The 22656-nt window shown below is 44.4% G+C and overlaps 1 long non-coding RNA gene across 1 annotated transcript in view; it reads right to left on the reverse strand.

The window, feature by feature from the left end:
• The window catches only part of LOC126249552 (uncharacterized), a 447450-nt gene that overhangs the window by 387198 nt on the left and 37596 nt on the right, over positions 1-22656 (reverse strand). The window lies entirely within an intron of this gene.

The following is a 22656-nucleotide window of genomic DNA, read 5'->3' on the forward strand; positions in this document are numbered from 1 at the left end:
AGCGCCATCTAGCGGGGCCAACCATAGCGTCATCTGGTATCCTCCTTCAAGTTAGACGAGTTCCGTTCTTTGTAGTTTGTTCGTTTGATGCTTATTTCGTTAGATATTTGGCTTTGTCACTATCAATGGACCACCCTGTATAGAGAACAACAGAGGTCCTATCACACTTCCCTGGGGCACTCCTGACGATACCCTTGTCTCTGACGAACACTCGCCGTCGAGAACAACATACTGGATTCTATTATTTAAGAAGTCTTAGAGCCGCTCACATAATTCTGCCCCCCCCCCCCCCTCAAATTCTATAAGTCCCACCAGATCCTTGAGCGTCATGCACTCCGCCTCACCTTCCGTATACGCCTCCCGTCCCCCACGCGGATCCTCTATGATCTCATTCCTTTCCCCCGTCTGCTCCTATTCCTCTAACATATCCGGATCCTCTACCCCTCCCGCCGTCTTGAACCCCCTCACCCCCTGGTTGCTCCTCTCCTCTCCGATCCCCGCCCCCTGCCACGTCTTCACCGTTGTGTCCCCCCTACCCTCCATCTCTACACCCTACATCTCCTTTCCCAAGGTGGCTTCCATCAACTCCCCCTCCCGGATGATGCCCTCTCTCCCTCCATTTATCCCTCCTATTAACTCTGATCCTCACTCCCCCTCCTTTCCTCTGTCCTTTCCCTGGGCTCCCTCTTCCCCCCCTTCCATCCCGTTTTCTCCCCACTAAACTTCTCCCTACCTCCCTTGTCCCCCCCCCCCCGAGTCCTTTTGTATTCCCCTCCTCTGCCTACCCCACTCCCTGTCGCGTCTGCCCAGCGCCCCCCACCCCTCTTATGGGTCCTCATCCTCCATCAGCTCCTTTCCCGGCTGCCCCCCCCCCTTTTTTATTTTCCCATCATCTGTCCAGTTTCCCCCCACCTGCTCTCGGCTGTGGTCTGTCACATTTGACAACTTTTTAGTGCAGTGTTCCAGTGACTGTTCAGTGTTGTTCGTCTTTCTCGTGTTGCAAACAGAAACCATGCTGTCGCTGGGTGTGAATTTTATGTCTTTTGCGAACAGAAACCAGACTGTCGCCGTGTTTTTTTTAATTGTCTGTCTATTGTTTTACCTGTCTGCTTTGTATGTATTTTCTTAGCGTCATCATCCCTCTGTTCTTTGTTTTAAGTTCCACGATTTCTTTTCGCCATGTTACTCTTTAAGTCTCCGATTTTATCGCCTGTTTTTATTATTTATTCTCTTCATCTTTCTAACAAAGTCTGTAGGCTGAAGAGCGGCATACTAAGCTGCTGCCAGCCCGCCCCCTTCGGTGGGAATTGAAATTCAATAAAGGAAAAAAAACTCACATAATTCTGAATTTGTTCCATATGCTCATACCTTCGTTAACAGCAATGGGGCACCGGGTCAAATGCTTTCTGGAAATCTAGAAATATCGGATCTGCCTGTTGCCCTTCATTCATTGTGCGCTGTATATCATGTGAGAAAGATGGAGGCTGAGTTTCGAAGAGCGATGCTGTCTAAAACCATGCTGATTCGTGGACACGAGCTTCTCAGTCTCAAAAAGTTTATTATATGCGAACTGAGAATATGATCAAGGATTCTGCTGCAAACAGAAGTTAGGGATATTGGTCTGTAATTTTGCGGGACCGTTCTTTTAGCCTTTTTATATACTGGAGTCACCGGCGCTTTTTTCCAGTCGCTCGGGACTTCGTGCTGGGTGACAGATTCTCGATAAATGCAAGCTACGTAAGGAGCCAATGCCGTAGAGTGATCTTTGTAAAATATAACTGGGATTCCATCCGGACTTGGCGATTTATTTGCTTTCAAATATTTGAGTTGTTTCTCTACGCCAGGGATGCTTATTAATATGTCATCCACACGGGAGTCTGTTCGATGGTCAAATGACGGTATGTTTCTACGATTCTCCTGTGTGAACGATTTCTTGAACGTGAAATTTAAAACTTTGTCTTTCGTTTTGCTATCTTCAACGGCCACACCAGCCTCGCTATAGGCTCTAATTTCTCCTATCTTATTTTCGTGATCCTTACGCGATGTGTAAGAGGGTGACTCCAAAGGAAATGCACACTATTTTTGTAAAAATGCAGTTTTCATTATGCATTTGTGAAAGTTTTACAGTGTGTAGATACATCCTTCCCGCTTGTTTTCAAACTTAGTTCAACCTGTTCCGGTGAGTGGCGCCGTCACGGCATGTCTTCAAGATGGCTGCTACACTTGACGTTCGTCAGAAGCAACGTGCTGTCATAGAATTCCTGTGCTGTGAAAACGAGACAGTGGGAAACATCCACAAGAGGTTGAAAAAGGTTTATGGAGATGCTGCTGTCGATCGCTGTACAGTTAGTCGGTGCACATGCAGGTTATGTGATGAAAGAGGGCACGGCAATATTGAGGATTGTCCTCGCAGCGGCAGGCCTCGTACTGCACACACTCCAGACAATGTGCCGAGAGTTAACGAATTGGTGACTGCTGACAGACAAATCACAGTGAATGAATTGTCACGGTACGTTGGGAGAGGGGAAGGAAGTGTCTGCAGAATACTGAACGTGTGCCAGGTGGGTTCCCAGGATGTTGACAGTGACTCACAAAGAAACAAGAAAAACGGTATGCAGAGAACTTTTGGAACAGTACGAGAATGGTGGGGATGAATTTCTTGGAAGAATTGTGACAGGTGATGAAACATGGCTCCATCATTTTTCACCAGAGACGAAGAGGCAATCAATGGAGTGGCATCATGCAAATTCACCCAAGAAAAAAAAATTCAAAAGCACACCTTCTACTGGAAAAGTTATGGCTACGGTGCTTTTCAATTCCGAAGGACTCTTGCTTGTGGACATCGTGCCAAGTGGAACCACCATAAATTCTGATGCATATGTGACGACACTGAAGAAACTTCAAACTCGACTGAGTCGTGTTTGACCACATCGGCAAAAGCAGGATTTTTGCTGTTGCACGACAATGCACGGCCACATGTCAGTCAAAAAACCATGGAAGCGATCACAAAACTCGGATGGACACTGAAACACCCGCCTTACAGTCCTGACCTGACTCCATGTGACTATCATCTCTTTGGGAAACTGAAAGACTCTCTTCGTGGAACAAGGTTTGAAGATGATGACTCCCTTGTACACGCTGCCACAGTGGCTCCAACAGGTTGGTCCAGAATTTTACCGTGCAGGTATAGAGGCGCTGGTTCTAAGATGGCGTAAGGCAGTTGACAGGGATGGAAATTATGTGAAGAAATGAAAATATTGTGCCTAAAGGATGTATCTACACACTGTAAAACTTTCAAACATATAGAATAAAAGATGGATTTTTTAAAAAAAATGTGTACATTTCTTTTGAAGTGACCCTCATATGTTGGAAGCAGTGGGATCATTTTACAATTAGCATCAAATTTCGCTTCTCTTAATTTTCTCAGTAGTGTTCCTGGAAAAGAACGTTGCTTTCCCTCCAACGATTCCCACTCGAGTTCCCGAAGTATCTCCTCAATACTTGCGTGTTGTTCAAACCTACCGGTAAAAAATTTAGCAGCCCACAGATTGTTTCGATGTCTTACTTCCATCCGACCAGGCGCGGATCCCAAACGCTCGAGCAGAACTGAAGAACGGGCCACACCAGCGCCCTATATCTGTTCTCCTTTAGAGACGAACCACACTTTCTTAAAATTCTCCCAATAAACCGAAGTCAACCATTCTTCTTCCCTACTACAGTCGTCACGTGCTCATTTCAGTTCATATCGATTTGAAACGTTACGCCCAAATATTTAAACGACGTAGCTGTGTCAAGCAGAACACAACTAATGCTGTATCCGAATATAACGGGTTTCTTGTCGCTAGTCATCCATATTTAGAGCCAGTTGCCATTCATTGCACTTACTAGAAATCTTGACTAATTCATCACATATCTCCCTACAGTCACTCAACCTCGACATCTTCCCGCACACCGCCGGCCGAAGTGGCCGTGCGGTTAAAGGCGCTGCAGTCTGGAACCGCAAGACCGCTACGGTCGCAGGTTCGAATCCTGCCTCGGGCATGGATGTTTGTGATGTCCTTAGGTTAGTTAGGTTTAACTAGTTCTAAGTTCTAGAGGACTAATGACCTCAGCAGTTGAGTCCCATAGTGCTCAGAGCCATTTTTTTTCTTCCCGCACACCAGTTCATCGGCTGCAAACAACCGCAGATTACTGTCCACCATTTTCGCCAGACCATTTGTGTATATAGAAAACAACAGAGGTCCTAAACACTGAATAAATTTTCACTTTCGAAGGTTGCTAAAATTACGTATTTATTCATGTAGACTTCCGGTTGGGGCGATTCTCTGTTCCCATCTTCGGATCTGCAAAAGGTGGGACCGAGAGAGCTACGATACCGCCATTAACATAACAGTACACATAATTATATCGAAGAGTTGCAATAGCAACTTACCCACGTTTATAGCGTTACACAATCTTCTCCTGCAGTACAGTAAGTGGTGCTAAACAGTGTACGTCCCTGCTGGTATCGTGAGCTATACGAGAAGTCGGCATGTCAATCTTACAATAAGAGCCATGTACAGACATGTTATTGTGCCGATTACAAGTGCTCACATTCATCATTGTTTTACAATGATCCCAGCATAAACATTCTGAGTGATACATAAGTACATCAGATGGCGAAGTGGTAGTACAAATCGATATTATCATCTTCCATTAGATCGAAGCCTGGATCTATTGTTCCATATAATTACATATGCCTAAATTATTATCATAACATATAAGCCAAGACAGTATTCTACAACTTTAAAAATTGTCTGTAAAATCATGTGTAACATTCATAAAACATAGTTAATACATAAACCTTTTTATATCATCTTAGAAAACTTTTTACAGTTTATAAAAGCTCTGTAAATATAGAATCACAGACAATATTCGTCCACGAGACTCAGAGAGCTATAGACACGGGTTCCCAGGTATATGCCGTGTTCCTTGACTTCCGCAAGGCGTTTGATACAGTTCCCCACAGTCGTTTAATGAACAAAGTAAGGGCATATGGACTATCAGACACATTGTGTGATTGGACTGAAGAGTTCCAAGATAACAGAACGCAGCTTGTCATTCTCAATGGAGAGAAGTCTTCCGAAGTAAGAGTGATTTCAGGTGTGCCGCAGGGGAGTGTCGTAGGACCGTTGCTATTCACAATATATATAAATGGCCTTGTGTATAACATCGGAAGCTCACTGAGGCTTTTTGTGGATGATGCTGTAGTATATCGAGAGGTTGTAACAATGGAAAATTGTACTGAAATGCAGGAGGATCTGCAACGAATTGACTCATGGTGCAGGGAATGGCAAGAGAATCTCAATGTAGACAAGTGTAATGTGCTGCGAATACACAGAAAGAAAGACCCTTTATCATTTAGCTACAATATAGCAGGTCAGCAACTGGAAGCAGTAAATTCCATAAATTATCTGGGAGTAGACATTAGGAGTGATTTAAAATGGAATGACCATATAAAATTAATCGTCGGTAAAGCAGATGCCAGACTGAGATTCATTGGAAGAATCCTAAGGAAATGCAGTCCGAAAACAAAGGAAGTAGGTTACAGTACACTTGTTCGCCCACTGCTTGAATACTGCTCAGCAGAGTGGGATCCGTACCAGATAGGGTTGATAGAAGAGATAGAGAAGATCCAACGGAGAGCAGCGCGCTTCGTTACAGAATCATTTAGTAATCGCGAAAGCGTTACGGAGATGATAGATAAACTCCAGTGGAAGACTCTGCAAGAGAGATGCTCAGTAGCTCGGTACGGGCTTTTGTTGAAGTTTCGAGAACATACCTTCACAGAGAAGTCAAGCAGTACATTGTTCCCTCCTACGTATATCTCACGAAGAGACCATGAGGATAAAATCAGAGAGATTAGAGCCCACACAGAGGCATACCGACAATCTTCCTTTCCACGAACAATACGAGACTGGAATAGAAGGGAGAACCGATAGAGGTACTCAAGGTGGCTTGCGGAGTATGGATGTAGATGTAGAATATGAAACCTTCAACAACTTAAAAGCTGTCTATGTACATCTTATGGTATCCCTTTGTAGGCTGATTTTAATGCATTGAGGAACAGGTCAGTATCTACAGGAACGGATACGATATTCCATCAAAATACATTCGAAGTATATATACCAACAATGGAGCTATTTAATGTTTGCACTTTTGTTGTCAATTACGGTGGTTATATGATCTTGTCCATGACAACACGTCGCGCGAGGTCAAGGTGAAATCCCGTCACCTGACGCCTATGTACAGTCTCATCACCTGATATCTAGGTGAGCACTCTTCCAGTGTTTAATATAACCAATGTACAATTATTACACCATATGGACTGAAATAGCTGTTAAACTGAGCCCATGATCTAACAATACTAGATCACTCTTACGTGTGTGTGTTTGTACTAGAACAAATCTGTTCAGGAGGCATTCATGCTAGATGACTAATGTCAAAAATACCATCAGGTACCAGAATATGGCGAGTGTCTAGATCATCATTTTTTTGAAAAAAGTTTTGTAACAAATCCTTAAGAAAAAATTTCTGTACAGATTTACATTATATGCCAATCTTTTTCCAAAAATATTTCAAAAAAATTTAACAATTTTTTGTCTCAAATTACCTAAAATAAATCTAAAATATTTCTATAAAATCCTATGTGAGTCTGATAATACCGTATGTTACCTAATTTTATTACAACCATAAATAATCGAAATCGAGGGTGCAATTAATAAATTATGATACGTACACTACATTTATTTTGCAATGGAGCTATAACTAATATTTTGCATTTTCGTTAGCAAACATGCTTTTTGTACAAGTTTGTGTATACCTATACGTACTTCGACGTCTAGGTGAGATCTCGTTAGCCGGTATCTACGTGTGGAAGTGCATTTGAAATGTCTTCTACATTTGGCTTGTCAGTGTACAATTTATTTACTACATTGGATTGTAGTTTCTCCAAAACTGAACCCATGAAGTAGGTAGTAGAAAATTTTTCTCTTTTCATACAATGTAAAGTACGAGTCTAAATGGGTTTATTTACAACAATACATTGTTACTCACGTTATCTAACGTCTATGTACAAGCTCTTCACCCGACGTTTAGCTTAAATCTCTTTCATTGTTTGCTATGATCAACGTAAAATGATAACCCCCTTCGGATTACAAACGCTCGTAAACTAACCGTGATCTAATGTTGCTAATCATTCATACACTCCTGGAAACTGAAATAAGAACACCGTGAATTCATTGTCCCAGGAAGGGGAAACTTTATTGACACATTCCTGGGGTCAGATACATCACATGATCACACTGACAGAACCACAGGCACATGGACACAGGCAACAGAGCATGCACAATGTCGGCACTAGTACAGTGTATATCCACCTTTCGCAGCAATGCAGGCTGCTATTCTCCCATGGAGACGATCGTAGAGATGCTGGATGTAGTCCTGTGGAACGGCTTGCCATGCCATTTCCACCTGGCGCCTCAGTTGGACCAGCGTTCGTGCTGGTCGTGCAGACCGCGTGAGACGACGCTTCATCCAGTCCCAAACATGCTCAATGGGGGACAGATCCGGAGATCTTGCTGGCCAGGGTAGTTGACTTACACCTTCTAGAGCACGTTGGGTGGCACGGGTTACATGCGGACGTGCATTGTCCTGTTGGAACAGCAAGTTCCCTTGCCGGTCTAGGAATGGTAGAACGATGGGTTCGATGACGGTTTGGATATACCGTGCACTATTCAGTGTCCCCTCGACGATCACCAGTGGTGTACGGCCAGTGTAGGAGATCGCTCCCCACACCATGATGCCGGGTGTTGGCCCTGTGTGCCTCGGTCGTATGCAGTCCTGATTGTGGCGCTCACCTGCACGGCGCCAAACACGCATACGACCATCATTGGCACCAAGGCAAAAGCGACTCTCATCGCTGAAGACGACACGTCTCCATTCGTCCCTCCATTCACGCCTGTCGCGACACCACTGGAGGTGGGCTGCACGATGTTGGGGCGTGAGCGGAAGACGGCCTAACGGTGAGCGGGACCGTAGCCCAGCTTCATGGAGACGGTTACGAATGGTCCTCGCCGATACCCCAGGAGCAACAGTGTCCCTAATTTGCTGGGAAGTGGCGGTGCGGTCCCCTACGGCACTGCGTAGGATCCTACGGTCTTGGCGTGCATCCGTGCGTCGCTGCGGTCCGGTCCCAGGTCGACCGGCACGTGCACCTTCCGCCGACCACTGGCGACAACATCGATGTACTGTGGAGACCTCACGCCCCACGTGTTGAGCAATTCGGCGGTACGTCCACCCGGCCTCCCGCATGCCCACTATACGCCCTCGCTCAAAGTCCGTCAGCTGCCCATACGGTTCACGTCCACGCTGTCGCGGCATGCTACCAGTGTTAAAGACTGCGATGGAGCTCCGTATGCCACGGCAAACTGGCTGACACTGACGGCGGCGGTGCACAAATGCTGCGCAGCTAGCGCCATTCGACGGCCAACACCGCGGTTCCTGGTGTGTCCGCTGTGCCGTGCGTGTGATCATTGCTTGTACAGCCCTCTCGCAGTGTCCGGAGCAAGTATGGTGGGTCTGACACACCGGTGTCAATGTGTTCTTTTTTCCATTTCCAGGAGTGTAGATCCCTTTATGTAATACAATTATTATATTCGTAGGTGTTCTCCCTAGATGACCATCATCAATGTGACACCGCGTGCATCTAATAACATCATCTGGATTAATTTTATTCCATCCAGTATTACTCGTAGTCAAAGGAAAAATTTACACACATAAGACAACATGTGCAATAAATAGTACTTTACAATTTTGTTAACAAATATGCTGCTTATGCGAGCTTATTTACGATAATACGTCTTTCGATGCCTAGGTGAGATCTGACCACTCGATGTCTGGGTCAATTCTCTTCCATTGCTTGACGTGTCATATATTATTCAATCACATGGAATCGCAATAGCTTTTATTGAACCGGTGATCTGTCTATTTAAAATTTATTTGCCTTTTTTATAAAATGTGATGGATAAACGCGCTTACTTATGACAAACCATCGAGCGACGTCTAAGTGAAATTTATGGATGACATAAAATTAGGTCACATATGGCGTTAACAGACACACATAGGATTTTCTAAAAAAGGTTTATGTTTATCTTATGTAATTTGACATTAAGAATTATTAAAAATGTTTACAGCTGTTTATATAAAGATTGGCATATAATGTAATTCTGTATGACAAATTTTTCTTAAAGATTTGTTATGTAAATATTTTTGAAATGATGATGACCTGGACACTGGACATATTCCGTTACATGATGGCATTTTTCACATAACTCATCTAGGATGAACGCCACCTGAACAAATGTTTTCTAGCACAAACATATGTAAGAGTGAGCTAGTAATGTTAGATCACTGGCTCAGTTTAAGAGCTACTGCAGTTCATATGGTGTAATAATTGTACAACGGTTATATTAAACACTGGGAGAGTATTCACCCAGATATCAGGTTATCAGTATGTACATAGGCGCCAGGTGACGAGATTTCAGCTAGACCTAGAGCAACGTGTTGTTGCGGATAATCTCATGTAAACATCGTAATTGATAACAAAAGCACAAACATTAAATAGCTCCATTGCTGGTCTATATAATTTGACTGTATTCCTGACGAAATATCGTATCTGTTCCTGTAGATATCGACCTATTGCTGGATGTATTAAAATCAGCCTACGTAAATATTATTAGATGTAGATAGAGAGATTTTAAGTTGTTATAGGTTGTCATATTGTTTGTTATTATGTATAAAGAAAAATTTGTAGCAGAATTTTTATAAAATGGTTGTAAAAAATTTCTAAAATGATATAAAAGGGTATAAGTTTAAATTATGTTTTATTAATGTAGCACATGATTTAGCATACAGTTTTTAAGACTATAAAATACGGATTTGGTTTACATGTTCTGATAACAATTTAGGAGTATGCAATTATATGGAATAATAGGTCCATGCATTACCGATTTGATTTGTACTATCACTGCGCTGTCTGGTGTATGTACGTATCACTAAGAATGTTTACGCTGGGATCTGTAAGCTGTAAAGTGGTGATGAGTGTGAGCACTCTTAATTGGCATAATAACGTGTGTATACATAGCTGTAATTTGAAACTGACATGGCGACTTTCAGTATAGCTCACGATACCAACATGGACATACATTGTATGGCACCACTTACTGTACTGCAGGAGAAGATTGTTTAAAGATGCAACACAGATGTGCTATTATTCCATGTGTTGCAAATCTTGGCTATAATTGTGTGCGTTGTTATGTTAGTTGCTCTATTGCAGCATTTTCGATCTTGTCTTTTGCAGATCCGAAGATGGCAATTGCCGAAACCGGTAATCTATATGAATAAATGATGTTAGTGATCTTGGAAACTGAAAATGTATTCAATGTTCATAAAACTACAGGTCGCCCCCACGGTGACGATGTCATAAAACCATAATAGAGGTCCTGTCACAGTTTCCTGGGGAACTGCTGACGATCCGTTGTCTCTGATGAATACTCGCCGTCTAGGACAACATACTGGATTCTATTACTTAACAAGTCTCCGATCCACTGAAATATCTGGGAACTTTATCTCTATCCTCGTACCTTCGTTAACAATCTGCAATGGGACACTATGCCAAATGCTTTTCGGAAATCGAGAAATAGCGAATCTGCCTGTTGCTCTTCATCCATAGTTAGCAATATATCTGAGAAAAAGGCAAGCTAAATTTCGCACTAGCGATGCTTTATAGGATGGCTCTTAGTTGTGGACATAAGGTTCTAGGTCTCAAAGGAAATTTATTACAATCGAAATCAGGATATGTTCCAGAATTTTGCAGCAAACCGACGTTAAGAATACTGATCTGCAACTTTGCGGGCCCGTTCTTTTGCCCTTCTTATGCACAGGAGTCACCTGCGCTATTTTCCAGTCACTTGGGACTTTGCGCTGGGCGAGAGATCCGACATAAATGCAAGCTAAGTAAGGAGCCAGTGCCGTAAGACCGAATAGGGATACAATTCGGACCTGGAGATTTATTTGTTTACAATAACTTCAGTTGTTTCTCTAGGCCAGAGATGTCATCCGTACGGGAGTCTGTTCGATGGCCAAACGGCGGTATGTTTGCACGATTCTCTGGCATGAACGATTTCTTAAACGCGAAATTTAAAACTTCTGGTTTCGTTTTGCTATTTTCAACTGCCGCAACAGAATCGTCAACGAGTGACTGGATGGAAGCCTTAGACCTGCTTAGCTATTTTATACAGAACAAGAATTTTCTCGAGTCCTCGGCCAGATCATTTGTTAATGTACGACTATGGTAGCTGTATTCTTCGCACATAAATCTTTTCACAGACGCAAGAACCTCTACTAAACCTTGCCTGACGTCATTGTCACGTTCTTCAAATGGTTCAAATGGCTCTGAGCACTAAGCGACTTAACTTCTGAGGTCATCAGTCGCCTAGAACTTAGAACTAATTAAACCTAACTAACCTAAGGACATCACACACATCCATGCCCGAGGGAGGATTCGAACCTGCGACCGTAGCGGTCGCTCGGCTCCAGACTGTAGCGTCTAGAACCGCAGGCCACTCCGGCCGGCTTGCACGTTCTGTTTTGAACTGAATGTGAAACAGCCTTTGCTACCTCAGCATTTTCCGAATTTCGTCGTTAAACCACGGTGGCTCCCTCCCGTCCTTGAACCATTTAATAGGCACACACTTCTACAGACCACGATGTATAATCTGTTCAAACTTCGTGCACAATTCATCTTAGTCCATTATAATGCAACTATGTTATGTCAGTTCATAATATACACTACTGGCCATTAAAACTGCTAAACCACGAAGATGACGTGCTACAGACGCGAAATTTAACCGACAGGACGAAGATTCTGTGGTATGCAAATGATTGGCTTTTCAGAGCATTCACACAAGGTTGGCGCCGGTGGCGACACCTACAACGTGCTGACATGAAGAAAGTTTCCAACCCATTTCTCATACACAAACAGCAGTTGACCGGCGTTGCCTGGTGAAACGTTGCTGTGATGCCTCGTGTAAGGAGGAGAAATGCGTACCATCACGTTTCCGACTTTGATAAAGGTCGGATTGTAGCCTATCGCGATTGCGGTTTATCGTATCGCGACCTTGCTGCACGCTTTGGTCGAGATCCAATGACTGTTAGCAGAATATGAAACCGGTGGGTTCCGGAGGGCAATATGGAACGCCGTGCTGGATCCTAACGGCCTCGTATCACTAGCAGTCGAGATGACAGGCATCTTATCCGCATGGCTGTAACGTATCGTGCAGCCACGTCTCGATCCCTGAGTCAACAGATGGGGACGTTTGCAAGACAACAACCATCTGCACGAACAGTTCGACGATGTTTGCAGCAGCATGGACTATCAGCTCGGAGACCATGGCTGCGGTTACCCTTGACGCTGCATCACAGACAGGAGCGCCTGCGATGGTGTACTCAACGATGAACCTGGGTGCACGAATGGCAAAACGTCATTTTTTCGGATGAATCCAGGTTCTGTTTACAGCATCATGATGGTCGCATCCGCGTTTGGCGACATCGCGGCGAAAGCACATTGGAAGCGTGTATTCGTCATCGCCATACTGGCGTATCACCCGGCGTGATGGTATGGGGTGCCATTGGTTACACGTCTCGGTCACCTCTTGTTCGCATTGACGGCATTTCAGATGTGTTACGACCCGTGGCTCTACCCTTCATTTGATCCCTGCGAAACCCTACATTTCAGCAGGATAATACATAACCGCATGATGAAGGTCCTGTAGGGGCCTTTCTGGATACAGAAAATGTTCGACTGCTGCTTTGGCCAGCACCTTCTCCACATCTCTCACCAACTGAAAACGTCTGGTCAATGGTGGCCGAGCAACTGGCTCGTCACAATACGCCAGTCACTACTCTTGATGAACTGTTGTATCGTGTTGAAGCTGCACGGGCAGCTGTACCTGTACACGCCATCCAAGTTCTGTTTGACTCAATGCTCAGACGTATCAAGGCCGTTATTATGGCCAGAGGTGGTTGTTCTGGGTACTGATTTCTCAGGATCTATGCACCAAAATTGCGTGAAAACGTAATCACATGTCAGTTCTAGTATAATATATTTCTCCAATGAATAGCGTTTATCATCTGCATTACTTGTTGGTGTAGCAATTTTAATGGCCAGTAGTGTAAGCTACATGCTAACAGAAGCTTATCTGCTGTTTCTAACGGCTTCTCTCTCGTAGCCTTCTAGACTAATTTTTTTAGACTTTTGTAACCATAGTTGCTATGATGATATCGTGATCACAAATAGCCGTCTATGGCTCTGAGCACTATGGGACTTAACATCTATGGTCATCAGTCCCCTAGAACTTAGAACTACTTAAACTTAACTAACCCAAGGACAGCACACAACACCCAGCCATCACGAGGCAGAGAAAATCCCTGACCCCGCCGGGAATCGAACCCGGGAACCCGGGCTTGGGAAGCGAGAACGCTACCGCACGACCACGAGATGCGGGCAATAGCCGTCTCTGTACTGACCAAGTCGATAAGGCCCGGCCTGTCTGAAGCTACGAGGTCTAAGATATTTCCATTGCGCGTGGCTGTCGAACTAGCAGCTCAAGACAGTTTTCGGAAAGACTATTCTAAATTACTTCGCAAGACTTTGTGTCAACCTCCTTCAGTGAATCCATAGACGTCCCAGTCGCCTCCAACTAGCATTGTATGATCTTGGTATTTATGCGCTACTGACGATAGATTTTCTTTGCATGACTGTAGAACTGTCACAGTGAAATCATGTGGCCGGTACAAATATCCAACAATTAACTTGGTTTCACCTAGATCTGTTATAAGCGACCAGATTCACACTCATCTTCGAACTCAATAGAGAAATTATTTTTGTTAACTGCAATGAACACTCCCCCTCCTACGCCATGTAATCTGTCTTGCCGCTATACGAGGGTTATTCGGAAGTAAGGAACGATCGGTCGCGAAATGGCAACCACAGTGAAAATCCGACGAAGTTTTGCTGAAGTGTGTTGGGCAGTGTCTCTAGTATGCCCGTCGATCGCGTTACGTCGTTCTTTTTAGTTCTGAGCACACAGGGAGCACATAAATATACCTAGAACAATAGTGTCTCCCGCGAAATACAAGAGCCTGCTGAGAAATTTCGCCTGAGGCTATGCAACCAACATTACATAACTGTCGTGCGTTTTCTTCTTCAAGACAATCCTCAGCTGCATTCTGCAGGGGCAATGAAGATGCTCCTGCATCGTTTTCGACTGGAATAGTTCGATTACCCACAATACAGCCAGTAATTGTCTCCGTCTGTGTTTCATCTCTGCTCACATGAACCGCTGGCTATGAAGGCAAAATTTTGACACAGACAACGAGCTGTAGACCAGCGTAGAGAATTGGCAGAAAGCACTGGCGGCTGCCTTCTGTAACGAGGGTATTGGAAAGTTGGTACAACGCTACGACAAACGTCGAAGTCGGATCGGCGACTATGGAGATTAGTAGCTGGAAGTTGTAACTAACTGTTGCAAATAAAACAGTTTTGATTTTCACTGTGGTTTCCATGTCGCGACCTATCGTTCCTTTCTTCGCGAATAGCCCACGTAGTTCCCTGACTCTCTAAGTGTCTCAGTGCTTTCTACTTCGGATTTCAGTAAGTTCTCGGTCTCAGGGCCTCTATATGGATGTCTCAGGAGCTATTGTGCAGACAGGGAGGTCTGGCTATGGGCCCCTAGCGGCAATGTTAGTAAGAAAATAACCAAAGGGTGTCCTCAGGGTTCTGTCCTGGGGCCTCTCTTTTGGGACATCAATATGGAGCCACTCTTGGACGATCTAAAAAGCAGTGAAGATGTGCTAGAGGTCATAGCCTACGCAGACGACCTCCTCCTGCTGGTCGGCGGCCGCAGCCGCGAGAACTCAGAGCCAAAGGTAGAGAGAGCGTTAGCTATATTGACCACATGGTGTGACAAAACAAAAATGACTATCGCGCCTAACAAGTCCACCTATTTGCTACTCAAAGGTCAACTAGTCGGATACCCAACAGTTAGAATTAACTGCTTGCCGGTTCTCAGGCGCCGTGAAGCCCGATATTTAGGTGTAATCGTCGATGAGAGGTGGAACTATGCATCGCATATTGACACATTAACACAGAGATGACTAACAGTGCTAAACAATCTAATCGGAACTGGTCATAAAAGATTCCATCTCCCACCTGACCTAATCAAACTACGAGGGCAGTTCAATAAGTAATGCAACACATTTTTTTTCTGAAACAGGGGTTGTTTTATTCAGCATTGAAATACACCTGGTTATTCCCCAATCTTTTAGCTACACAACACTATTTTTCAACGTAATCTCCATTCAATGCTACGGCCTTACGCCACCTTGAAATGAGGGCCTGTATGCCGGCACGGTACCATTCCACTGGTCGATGTCGGAGCCAACGTCGTACTGCATCAATAACTTCTTCATCATCTGCGTAGTGCCTCCCACGGATTGCGTCCTTCATTGGGCCAAACATATGGAAATCCGACGGTGCGAGATCGGGGCTGTAGGGTGCATGAGGAAGAACAGTCCACTGAAGTTTTGTGAGCTCCTCTCGGGTGCGAAGACTTGTGTGAGGTCTTGCGTTGTCATGAAGAAGGAGAAGTTCGTTCAGATTTTTGTGCCTACGAACACGCTGAAGTCGTTTCTTCAATTTCTGAAGAGTAGCACAATACACTTCAGAGTTGATCGTTTGACCATGGGGAAGGACATCGAACAGAATAACCCCTTCAGCGTCCCAGAAGACTGTAACCATGACTTTACCGGCTGAGGGTATGGCTTTAAACTTTTTCTTGGTAGGGGAGTGGGTGTGGCGCCACTCCATTGATTGCCGTTTTGTTTCAGGTTCGAAGTGATGAACCCATGTTTCTTCGTCTGTAACAATCTTTGACAAGAAATTGTCACCCTCAGCCACATGACGAGCAAGCAATTCCGCACAGATGGTTCTCCTTTGCTCTTTATGGTGTTCGGTTAGACAACGAGGGACTCAGTGGGAACAAACCTTTGAATATCCCAACTGGTGAACAACTGTGACAGCACTACCAACAGAGATGTCAAGTTGAGCACTGAGTTGTTTGATGGTGATCCGTCGATCATCTCGAACGAGTGTGTTCGCACGCTCCGCCATTGCAGGAGTCACAGCTGTGCACGGCCGGCCCGCACGCGGGAGATCAGACAGTCTTGCTTGACCTTGCGGCGATGATGACACACGCTTTGCCCAACGACTCACCGTGGTTTTGTCCACTGCCAGATCACCGTAGACATTCTGCAAGCGCCTATGAATATCTGAGATGCCCTGGTTTCCCGCCAAAAGAAACTCGATCACTGCCCGTTGTTTGCAACGCACATCCGTTACAGACGCCATTTTAACAGCTCCGTACAGCGCTGCCACCTGTCGGAAGTCAATGAAACTATACGAGACGAAGCGGGAATGTTTGAAAATATTCCACAAGAAATTTCCGGTTTTTTCAACCAAAATTGGCCGAGAAAAAAAATGTGTTGCATTACTTATTGAACTGCCGTCGTATATCATAACAGCATTCTAATATCTACTGCAGGATATGGGTCAGGGGTCTGGGCACACAGGTTCACGAGGGTCATGCCTGCCAAGGCCGTAAGAAGGGTGCTGAGGAACATGCTCCTGCGTTCAGTGGGGGCATACAGAACTACTCCCGCAGTGGCACTTTTAGTGCTAATGGGGCTATGTCCTCTCGACATAAAAATAAGGGAACAGGCCACCAGGTACTGGATGGAGAAGGACAGGAGAGAAAAAATAGAGGAAATTATGGGGGCATATGTAGGGGATAAATCAAGCATTAAAAGAAGGAGGATTGCATTAGGGCAGGATCTTTGGGATAATGATGAGACAGGGCGTAGAACTCATGAGCTGCTTCCAAACATAGAGGAGCGTTTAAAGCTCACATACATCAAACCATCTAGAGGCTTGCTGCACTTCCTTACTGGACATGGACCCTACCCGACCTATCTGTGTCGGTTTAGGAAGCGGGCTACACCAACGTGTGACTGTGGAGCAGAGCAGGGCACTCCAGACCCTGTGGTGTATGAGTGCCCCCTCTTCCACGATGTTGCACAACAATTTATAGAACAATTACCCAACAGCGACACGCACCACCTGCTCAGGCAAGAGGACACATTTAATGTCTTCAACAAAATATCAATTGCGATTTCAAGTAAAGTCCTCAGAGAACATTTAAGAAACAATTAAAAGAATAAACAACACGAGACTTAGACTCCGTACACCTCCCCTGTTCCGCCGGGACATGGACTTGGCCAGCCGCCTCACGGCTGGAATCCGCCATGCTTTTGGATTAGGAGGGGGGGGGGGGGGTTGTACATCATCATCGGACTTGACAACGCACCGATCACGACAGAAGAGACAGACTAGTTGTAGGATTATAAATAGGAATAAAGACTAGTATAGAACTGCATCGAAAATGTTGTAAGTAGGCTGTTTAGGTTTTTTTATTGGTAACGCCACCTATGTATGAAAATCACTGGCTGTGCTGTGTGCAGTCTGTGGCTGCTTTGCATTGTTGTAATACTCGCCATTGTAGTGTTAGGCAGCTGGCTGTGAACAGTACGTAGCGTTGCGCAGTTGGAGGTGAGCCGCCAGCAGTGGTGGATGTGGGGAGAGAGATGGCGGAGTTTTGAAATTTTTAAAACTGGATGTCATGAACTCCTATGTATATTATGATTTTTCAACACTATTAAGGTAAATACATTGTTTGTTCTCTATTAAAATCTTTCATTTGCTAACTATGCCTATCAGTAGTTAGTGCCTTCCGTAGTTTGAATCTTTTATTTAGCTGGCAGTAGTGCCGCTTGCTGTATTGCAGTAGTTCGAGTAACGAAGATTTTTGTGAGGTAAGTGATTTGTGAAACGTATAGGTTAATATTAGACAGGGCCATTCTTTTGTAGGGATTATTGAAAGTCAGATTGCGTTGCGCTAAAAAATATTGTGTGTCAGTTTAAGCACAGTCGTGTATAAATTTTTCAAAGGGGACGTTTCATATGTCGACCCTTAGCCGAGGATACCTCACTGGAATCTTCTGATTTTTTTCCTTGTAGTTTGTGTAATTAGCGTAGATTTTGTTTATTGCTAGCGCGTAATTGTAGAGAGAATCTCCTTTGTAGTTGCAGTCTTTCATTGTTGTACAGTAAAACAGTTGTGACATGCATGTAGATTTGCACCAAGTATTTAAGTAGACATTATTTCCATTTCTATGTTAATGTGTTATCTTATTTTGCTCTTCAAATTATGCTTTTCTGTGTTATCGTGTGAAATATTGTGACAATAATGGCGTGTGAAAAACGTAACACTAGGCTCCAAAGTAAACTGAGAAATAATAGTGATGACGAGCGTAGCTTATCAGCGCCGCCGAGTAATGAATTTACTAATGTTCAAAGTAGTAATTTGGTAACTGTGCATAGGGAAATGGAGCGGGCGTCAAATAATGGTGTAGACAGTGAAACAGGTAGTGAACAGGGAAGCATTATCGATCGATCGGTCGGCAACAGCTCGCCTCAGGAATCGGGAATGACAGAACACAATATTGCAAATACTGTAGACTCAGGTTTTGGGTTCTCACCGTTTTCTCAAATGAGTCAAGACACATTTTCCGCTTGTAAAAATGTGAATGTTGCCGGTGCAAATTCACTGCCGAAAAGCACTGAGGAACATATTTCAGACACCAACGCATTGTTATTACAATTAATGCAACAAATGGGACAAAAGCTTCAAAAGTTGTACACAATGGAACAACACCAGAGACAAACACAGCAACAGTTAGACACAATGGAACAAAATCTTCAAAAGTTAGACACAATGGAACAACACCAGAGACAAACACAGCAACAGCTTCAAAAGTTAGACTCATTGGAACAAACTCTTGAACAAACACGTGAAGATTTAACTACTGAGTTACATAACATTGAATCGAAATGTCAAAAAGTCTGTAAAGACGTAAAAACACAAATTTGTGAGCATTTACAACCTATTTTTTCGCGGCATGAAAATGCATTACAGAATCACGAAGCAGCCATAAAAGAACTGCAAACTATTGTTCATGAAAATCATGAGACCTTGCAAGCTAAAATTGACTCAGTTGCATCTACCGATTTGGTTACGCAACTTGCAAAAACTCAGGAAAACTTAAAGGACACAGTAGATACTCTGAAAATTGGTTCAGAAAGACACATGGAGGAAATTAGTTCATTATCAGAGAAAGTAGTTGAACTTTCGGATCAGCTAAATAATTTCGCGGGAGACACTATTGTTCTAGGTATCTTTATGTGCTCCCTGTTTGCTCAGAACTAAAAAGAACGACGTAACGACGTAATGCGATCGACGGGCATACTAGAGACACTGCCCAACACACCTGTGCAAAATTTCATCGGATTTTCACTGTGGTTTCCATTTCGCGACCGATCGTATCTTACTTTCCGAATAACCCTCGTATAGCGGCAAGACAGATTACATGGCGTAGGAGGGGGAGTGTTCGTTGCAGTTAACAAAAATAATGTCTCTATTGAGTTCGAAGATGAGTGTGAATCTGGTCGCTTATAACAGGTCTAGGTGAAACCAAGTTAATTGTCGGATATTTGTACCGGCCACATGATTTCACTGTGACAGTTCTACAGTCATGCAAAGAAAGTCTATCGTCAGTAGCGCATAAATACCAAGATCATACAATGCTAGTTGGAGGCGACTGGGACGTCTATGGATTCACTGAAGGAGGTTGACACAAAGTCTTGCGAAGTACTTTAGAATAATCTTTCCGAAAAATGTCTTGAGCTGCTAGTTCGACAGCCACGCGCAATGGAAATATCTTAGACCTCGGAGCTTCAGACAGGCCGGGCCTTATCGACTTGGTCAGTATAGAGACGGCTATTTGTGATCACGAAATCATAATAGCAACTATGGTTACAAAAGTCTAAAAAAATTAGTCAAGAAGGCTACGAGAGAGAAGCCGTTAGAAACAGCAGATAAGCTTCTGTTAGCATGTAGCTTACACTACTGGCCATTAAAAGTGCTACACCAACAAGAAATGCAGATGATAAACGCTATTCATTGGAGAAATATATTATACTAGAACTGCCATGTGATTACGTTTTCACGCAATTTTGGTGCATAGATCCTGAGAAATCAGTACCCAGATCAACCACCCCTGGCCATAATAACGGCCTTGATACGTCTGGGCATTGAGTCAAACAGAACTTGGATGGCGTGTACAGGTACAGCTGCCCATGCAGCTTCAACACAATACCACAGTTCATCAAGAGTAGTGACTGGCGTATTGTGACGAGCCAGTTGCTCGGCCACCATTGACCAGACGTTTTCAGTTGGTGAGAGATGTGGAGAAGGTGCTGGCCAAAGCAGCAGTCGAACATTTTCTGTATCCAGAAAGGCCCCTACAGGACCTTCATCATGCGGTTATGTATTATCCTGCTGAAATGTAGGGTTTCGCGGGGATCAAATGAAGGGTAGAGCCACGGGTCGTACCACATCTGAAATGCCGTCAATGCGAACAAGAGATGACCGAGACGTGTAACCAATGGCACCCCATACCATCACGCCGGGTGATACGCCAGTATGGCGATGACAAATACACGCTTCCAATGTGCGTTCGCCGCGATGTCGCCAATCGCGGATGCGACCATCATGATGCTGTAAACAGAACCTGGATTCATCCGAAAAAATGACGTTTTGCCATTCGTGCACCCAGGTTCACCGTTGAGTACACCATCGCAGGCGCTCCTGTCTGTGATGCAGCGTCAAGGGTAACCGCAGCCATAGTCTCCGAGCTGATAGTCCATGCTGCTGCGAACGTCGTCCAACTGTTCGTGCAGATGGTTGTTGTCTTGCAAACGTCCCCATCTGTTGACTCAGGGATCGAGACGTGGCTGCACGATACGTTACAGCCATGCGGATAAGATGCCTGTCATCTCGACTGCTAGTGATACGAGGCCGTTAGGATCCAGCACGGCGTTCCATATTGCCCTCCTGAACCCACCGGTTTCATATTCTGCTAACAGTCATTGGATCTCGGCCAAAGCGCGCAGCAAGGTCGCGATACGATAAACCGCAATCGCGATAGGCTACAATCCGACCTTTATCAAAGTCGGAAACGTGATGATACACATTTCTCCTCCTTACACGAGGCATCACAGCAACGTTTCACCAGGCAACGCGGGTCAACTGCTGTTTGTGTATGAGAAATGGGTTGGAAACTTTCTTCATGTCAGCACGTTGTAGGTGTCGCCACCGGCGCCAACCTTGTGTGAATGCTCTGAAAAGCCAATCATTTGCATACCACAGAATCTTCGTCCTGTCGGTTAAATTTCGCGTCTGTAGCACGTCATCTTCGTGGTTTAGCAGTTTTAATGGCCAGTAGTGTATATTATGAACTGACATAACATAGTTGCATTATAATGGACTAAGATGAATTGTGCACGAAGTTTGAACAGATTATACATCGTGGTCTGTAGAAGTGTGTGCCTATTAAATGGTTCAAGGACGGGAGGGAGCCACCGTGGTTTAACGACGAAATTCGGAAAATGCTGAGGTAGCAAAGGCTGTTTCACATTCAGTTCAAAACAGAACGTGCAAGCCGGCCGGAGTGGCCTGCGGTTCTAGACGCTACAGTCTGGAGCCGAGCGACCGCTACGGTCGCAGGTTCGAATCCTCCCTCGGGCATGGATGTGTGTGATGTCCTTAGGTTAGTTAGGTTTAATTAGTTCTAAGTTCTAGGCGACTGATGACCTCAGAAGTTAAGTCGCTTAGTGCTCAGAGCCATTTGAACCATTTGAAGAACGTGCAAATGACGTCAGGCAAGGTTCAGTAGAGGTTCTTGCGTCTGCGAAAAGATTTATGTCCGAAGAATACAGCTACCATAGTCGTACATTAACAAATGATCTGGCCGAGGACTCGAGAAAATCTTGTTCTGTACAAAATAGCTAAGCAGGTCTAAGGCTTCCATCCAGTCACTCGTTGACGATTCTGTTGCGGCAGTTGAAAATAGCAAAACGAAACCAGAAGTTTTAAATTTCGCGTTTAAGAAATCGTTCATGCCAGAGAATCGTGCAAACATACCGCCGTTTGGCCATCGAACAGACTCCCGTACGGATGACATCTCTGGCCTAGAGAAACAACTGAAGTTATTGTAAACAAATAAATCTCCAGGTCCGAATTGTATCCCTATTCGGTCTTACGGCACTGGCTCCTTACTTAGCTTGCATTTATGTCGGATCTCTCGCCCAGCGCAAAGTCCCAAGTGACTGGAAAATAGCGCAGGTGACTCCTGTGCATAAGAAGGGCAAAAGAACGGGCCCGCAAAGTTGCAGATCAGTATTCTTAACGTCGGTTTGCTGCAAAATTCTGGAACATATCCTGATTTCGATTGTAATAAATTTCCTTTGAGACCTAGAACCTTATGTCCACGACTGAGAGCCATCCTATAAAGCATCGCTAGTGCGAAATTTAGCTTGCCTTT

This window comes from Schistocerca nitens, chromosome 3, assembly GCF_023898315.1.
Source record: "Schistocerca nitens isolate TAMUIC-IGC-003100 chromosome 3, iqSchNite1.1, whole genome shotgun sequence".
Lineage (NCBI taxonomy): Eukaryota > Metazoa > Arthropoda > Insecta > Orthoptera > Acrididae > Schistocerca > Schistocerca nitens.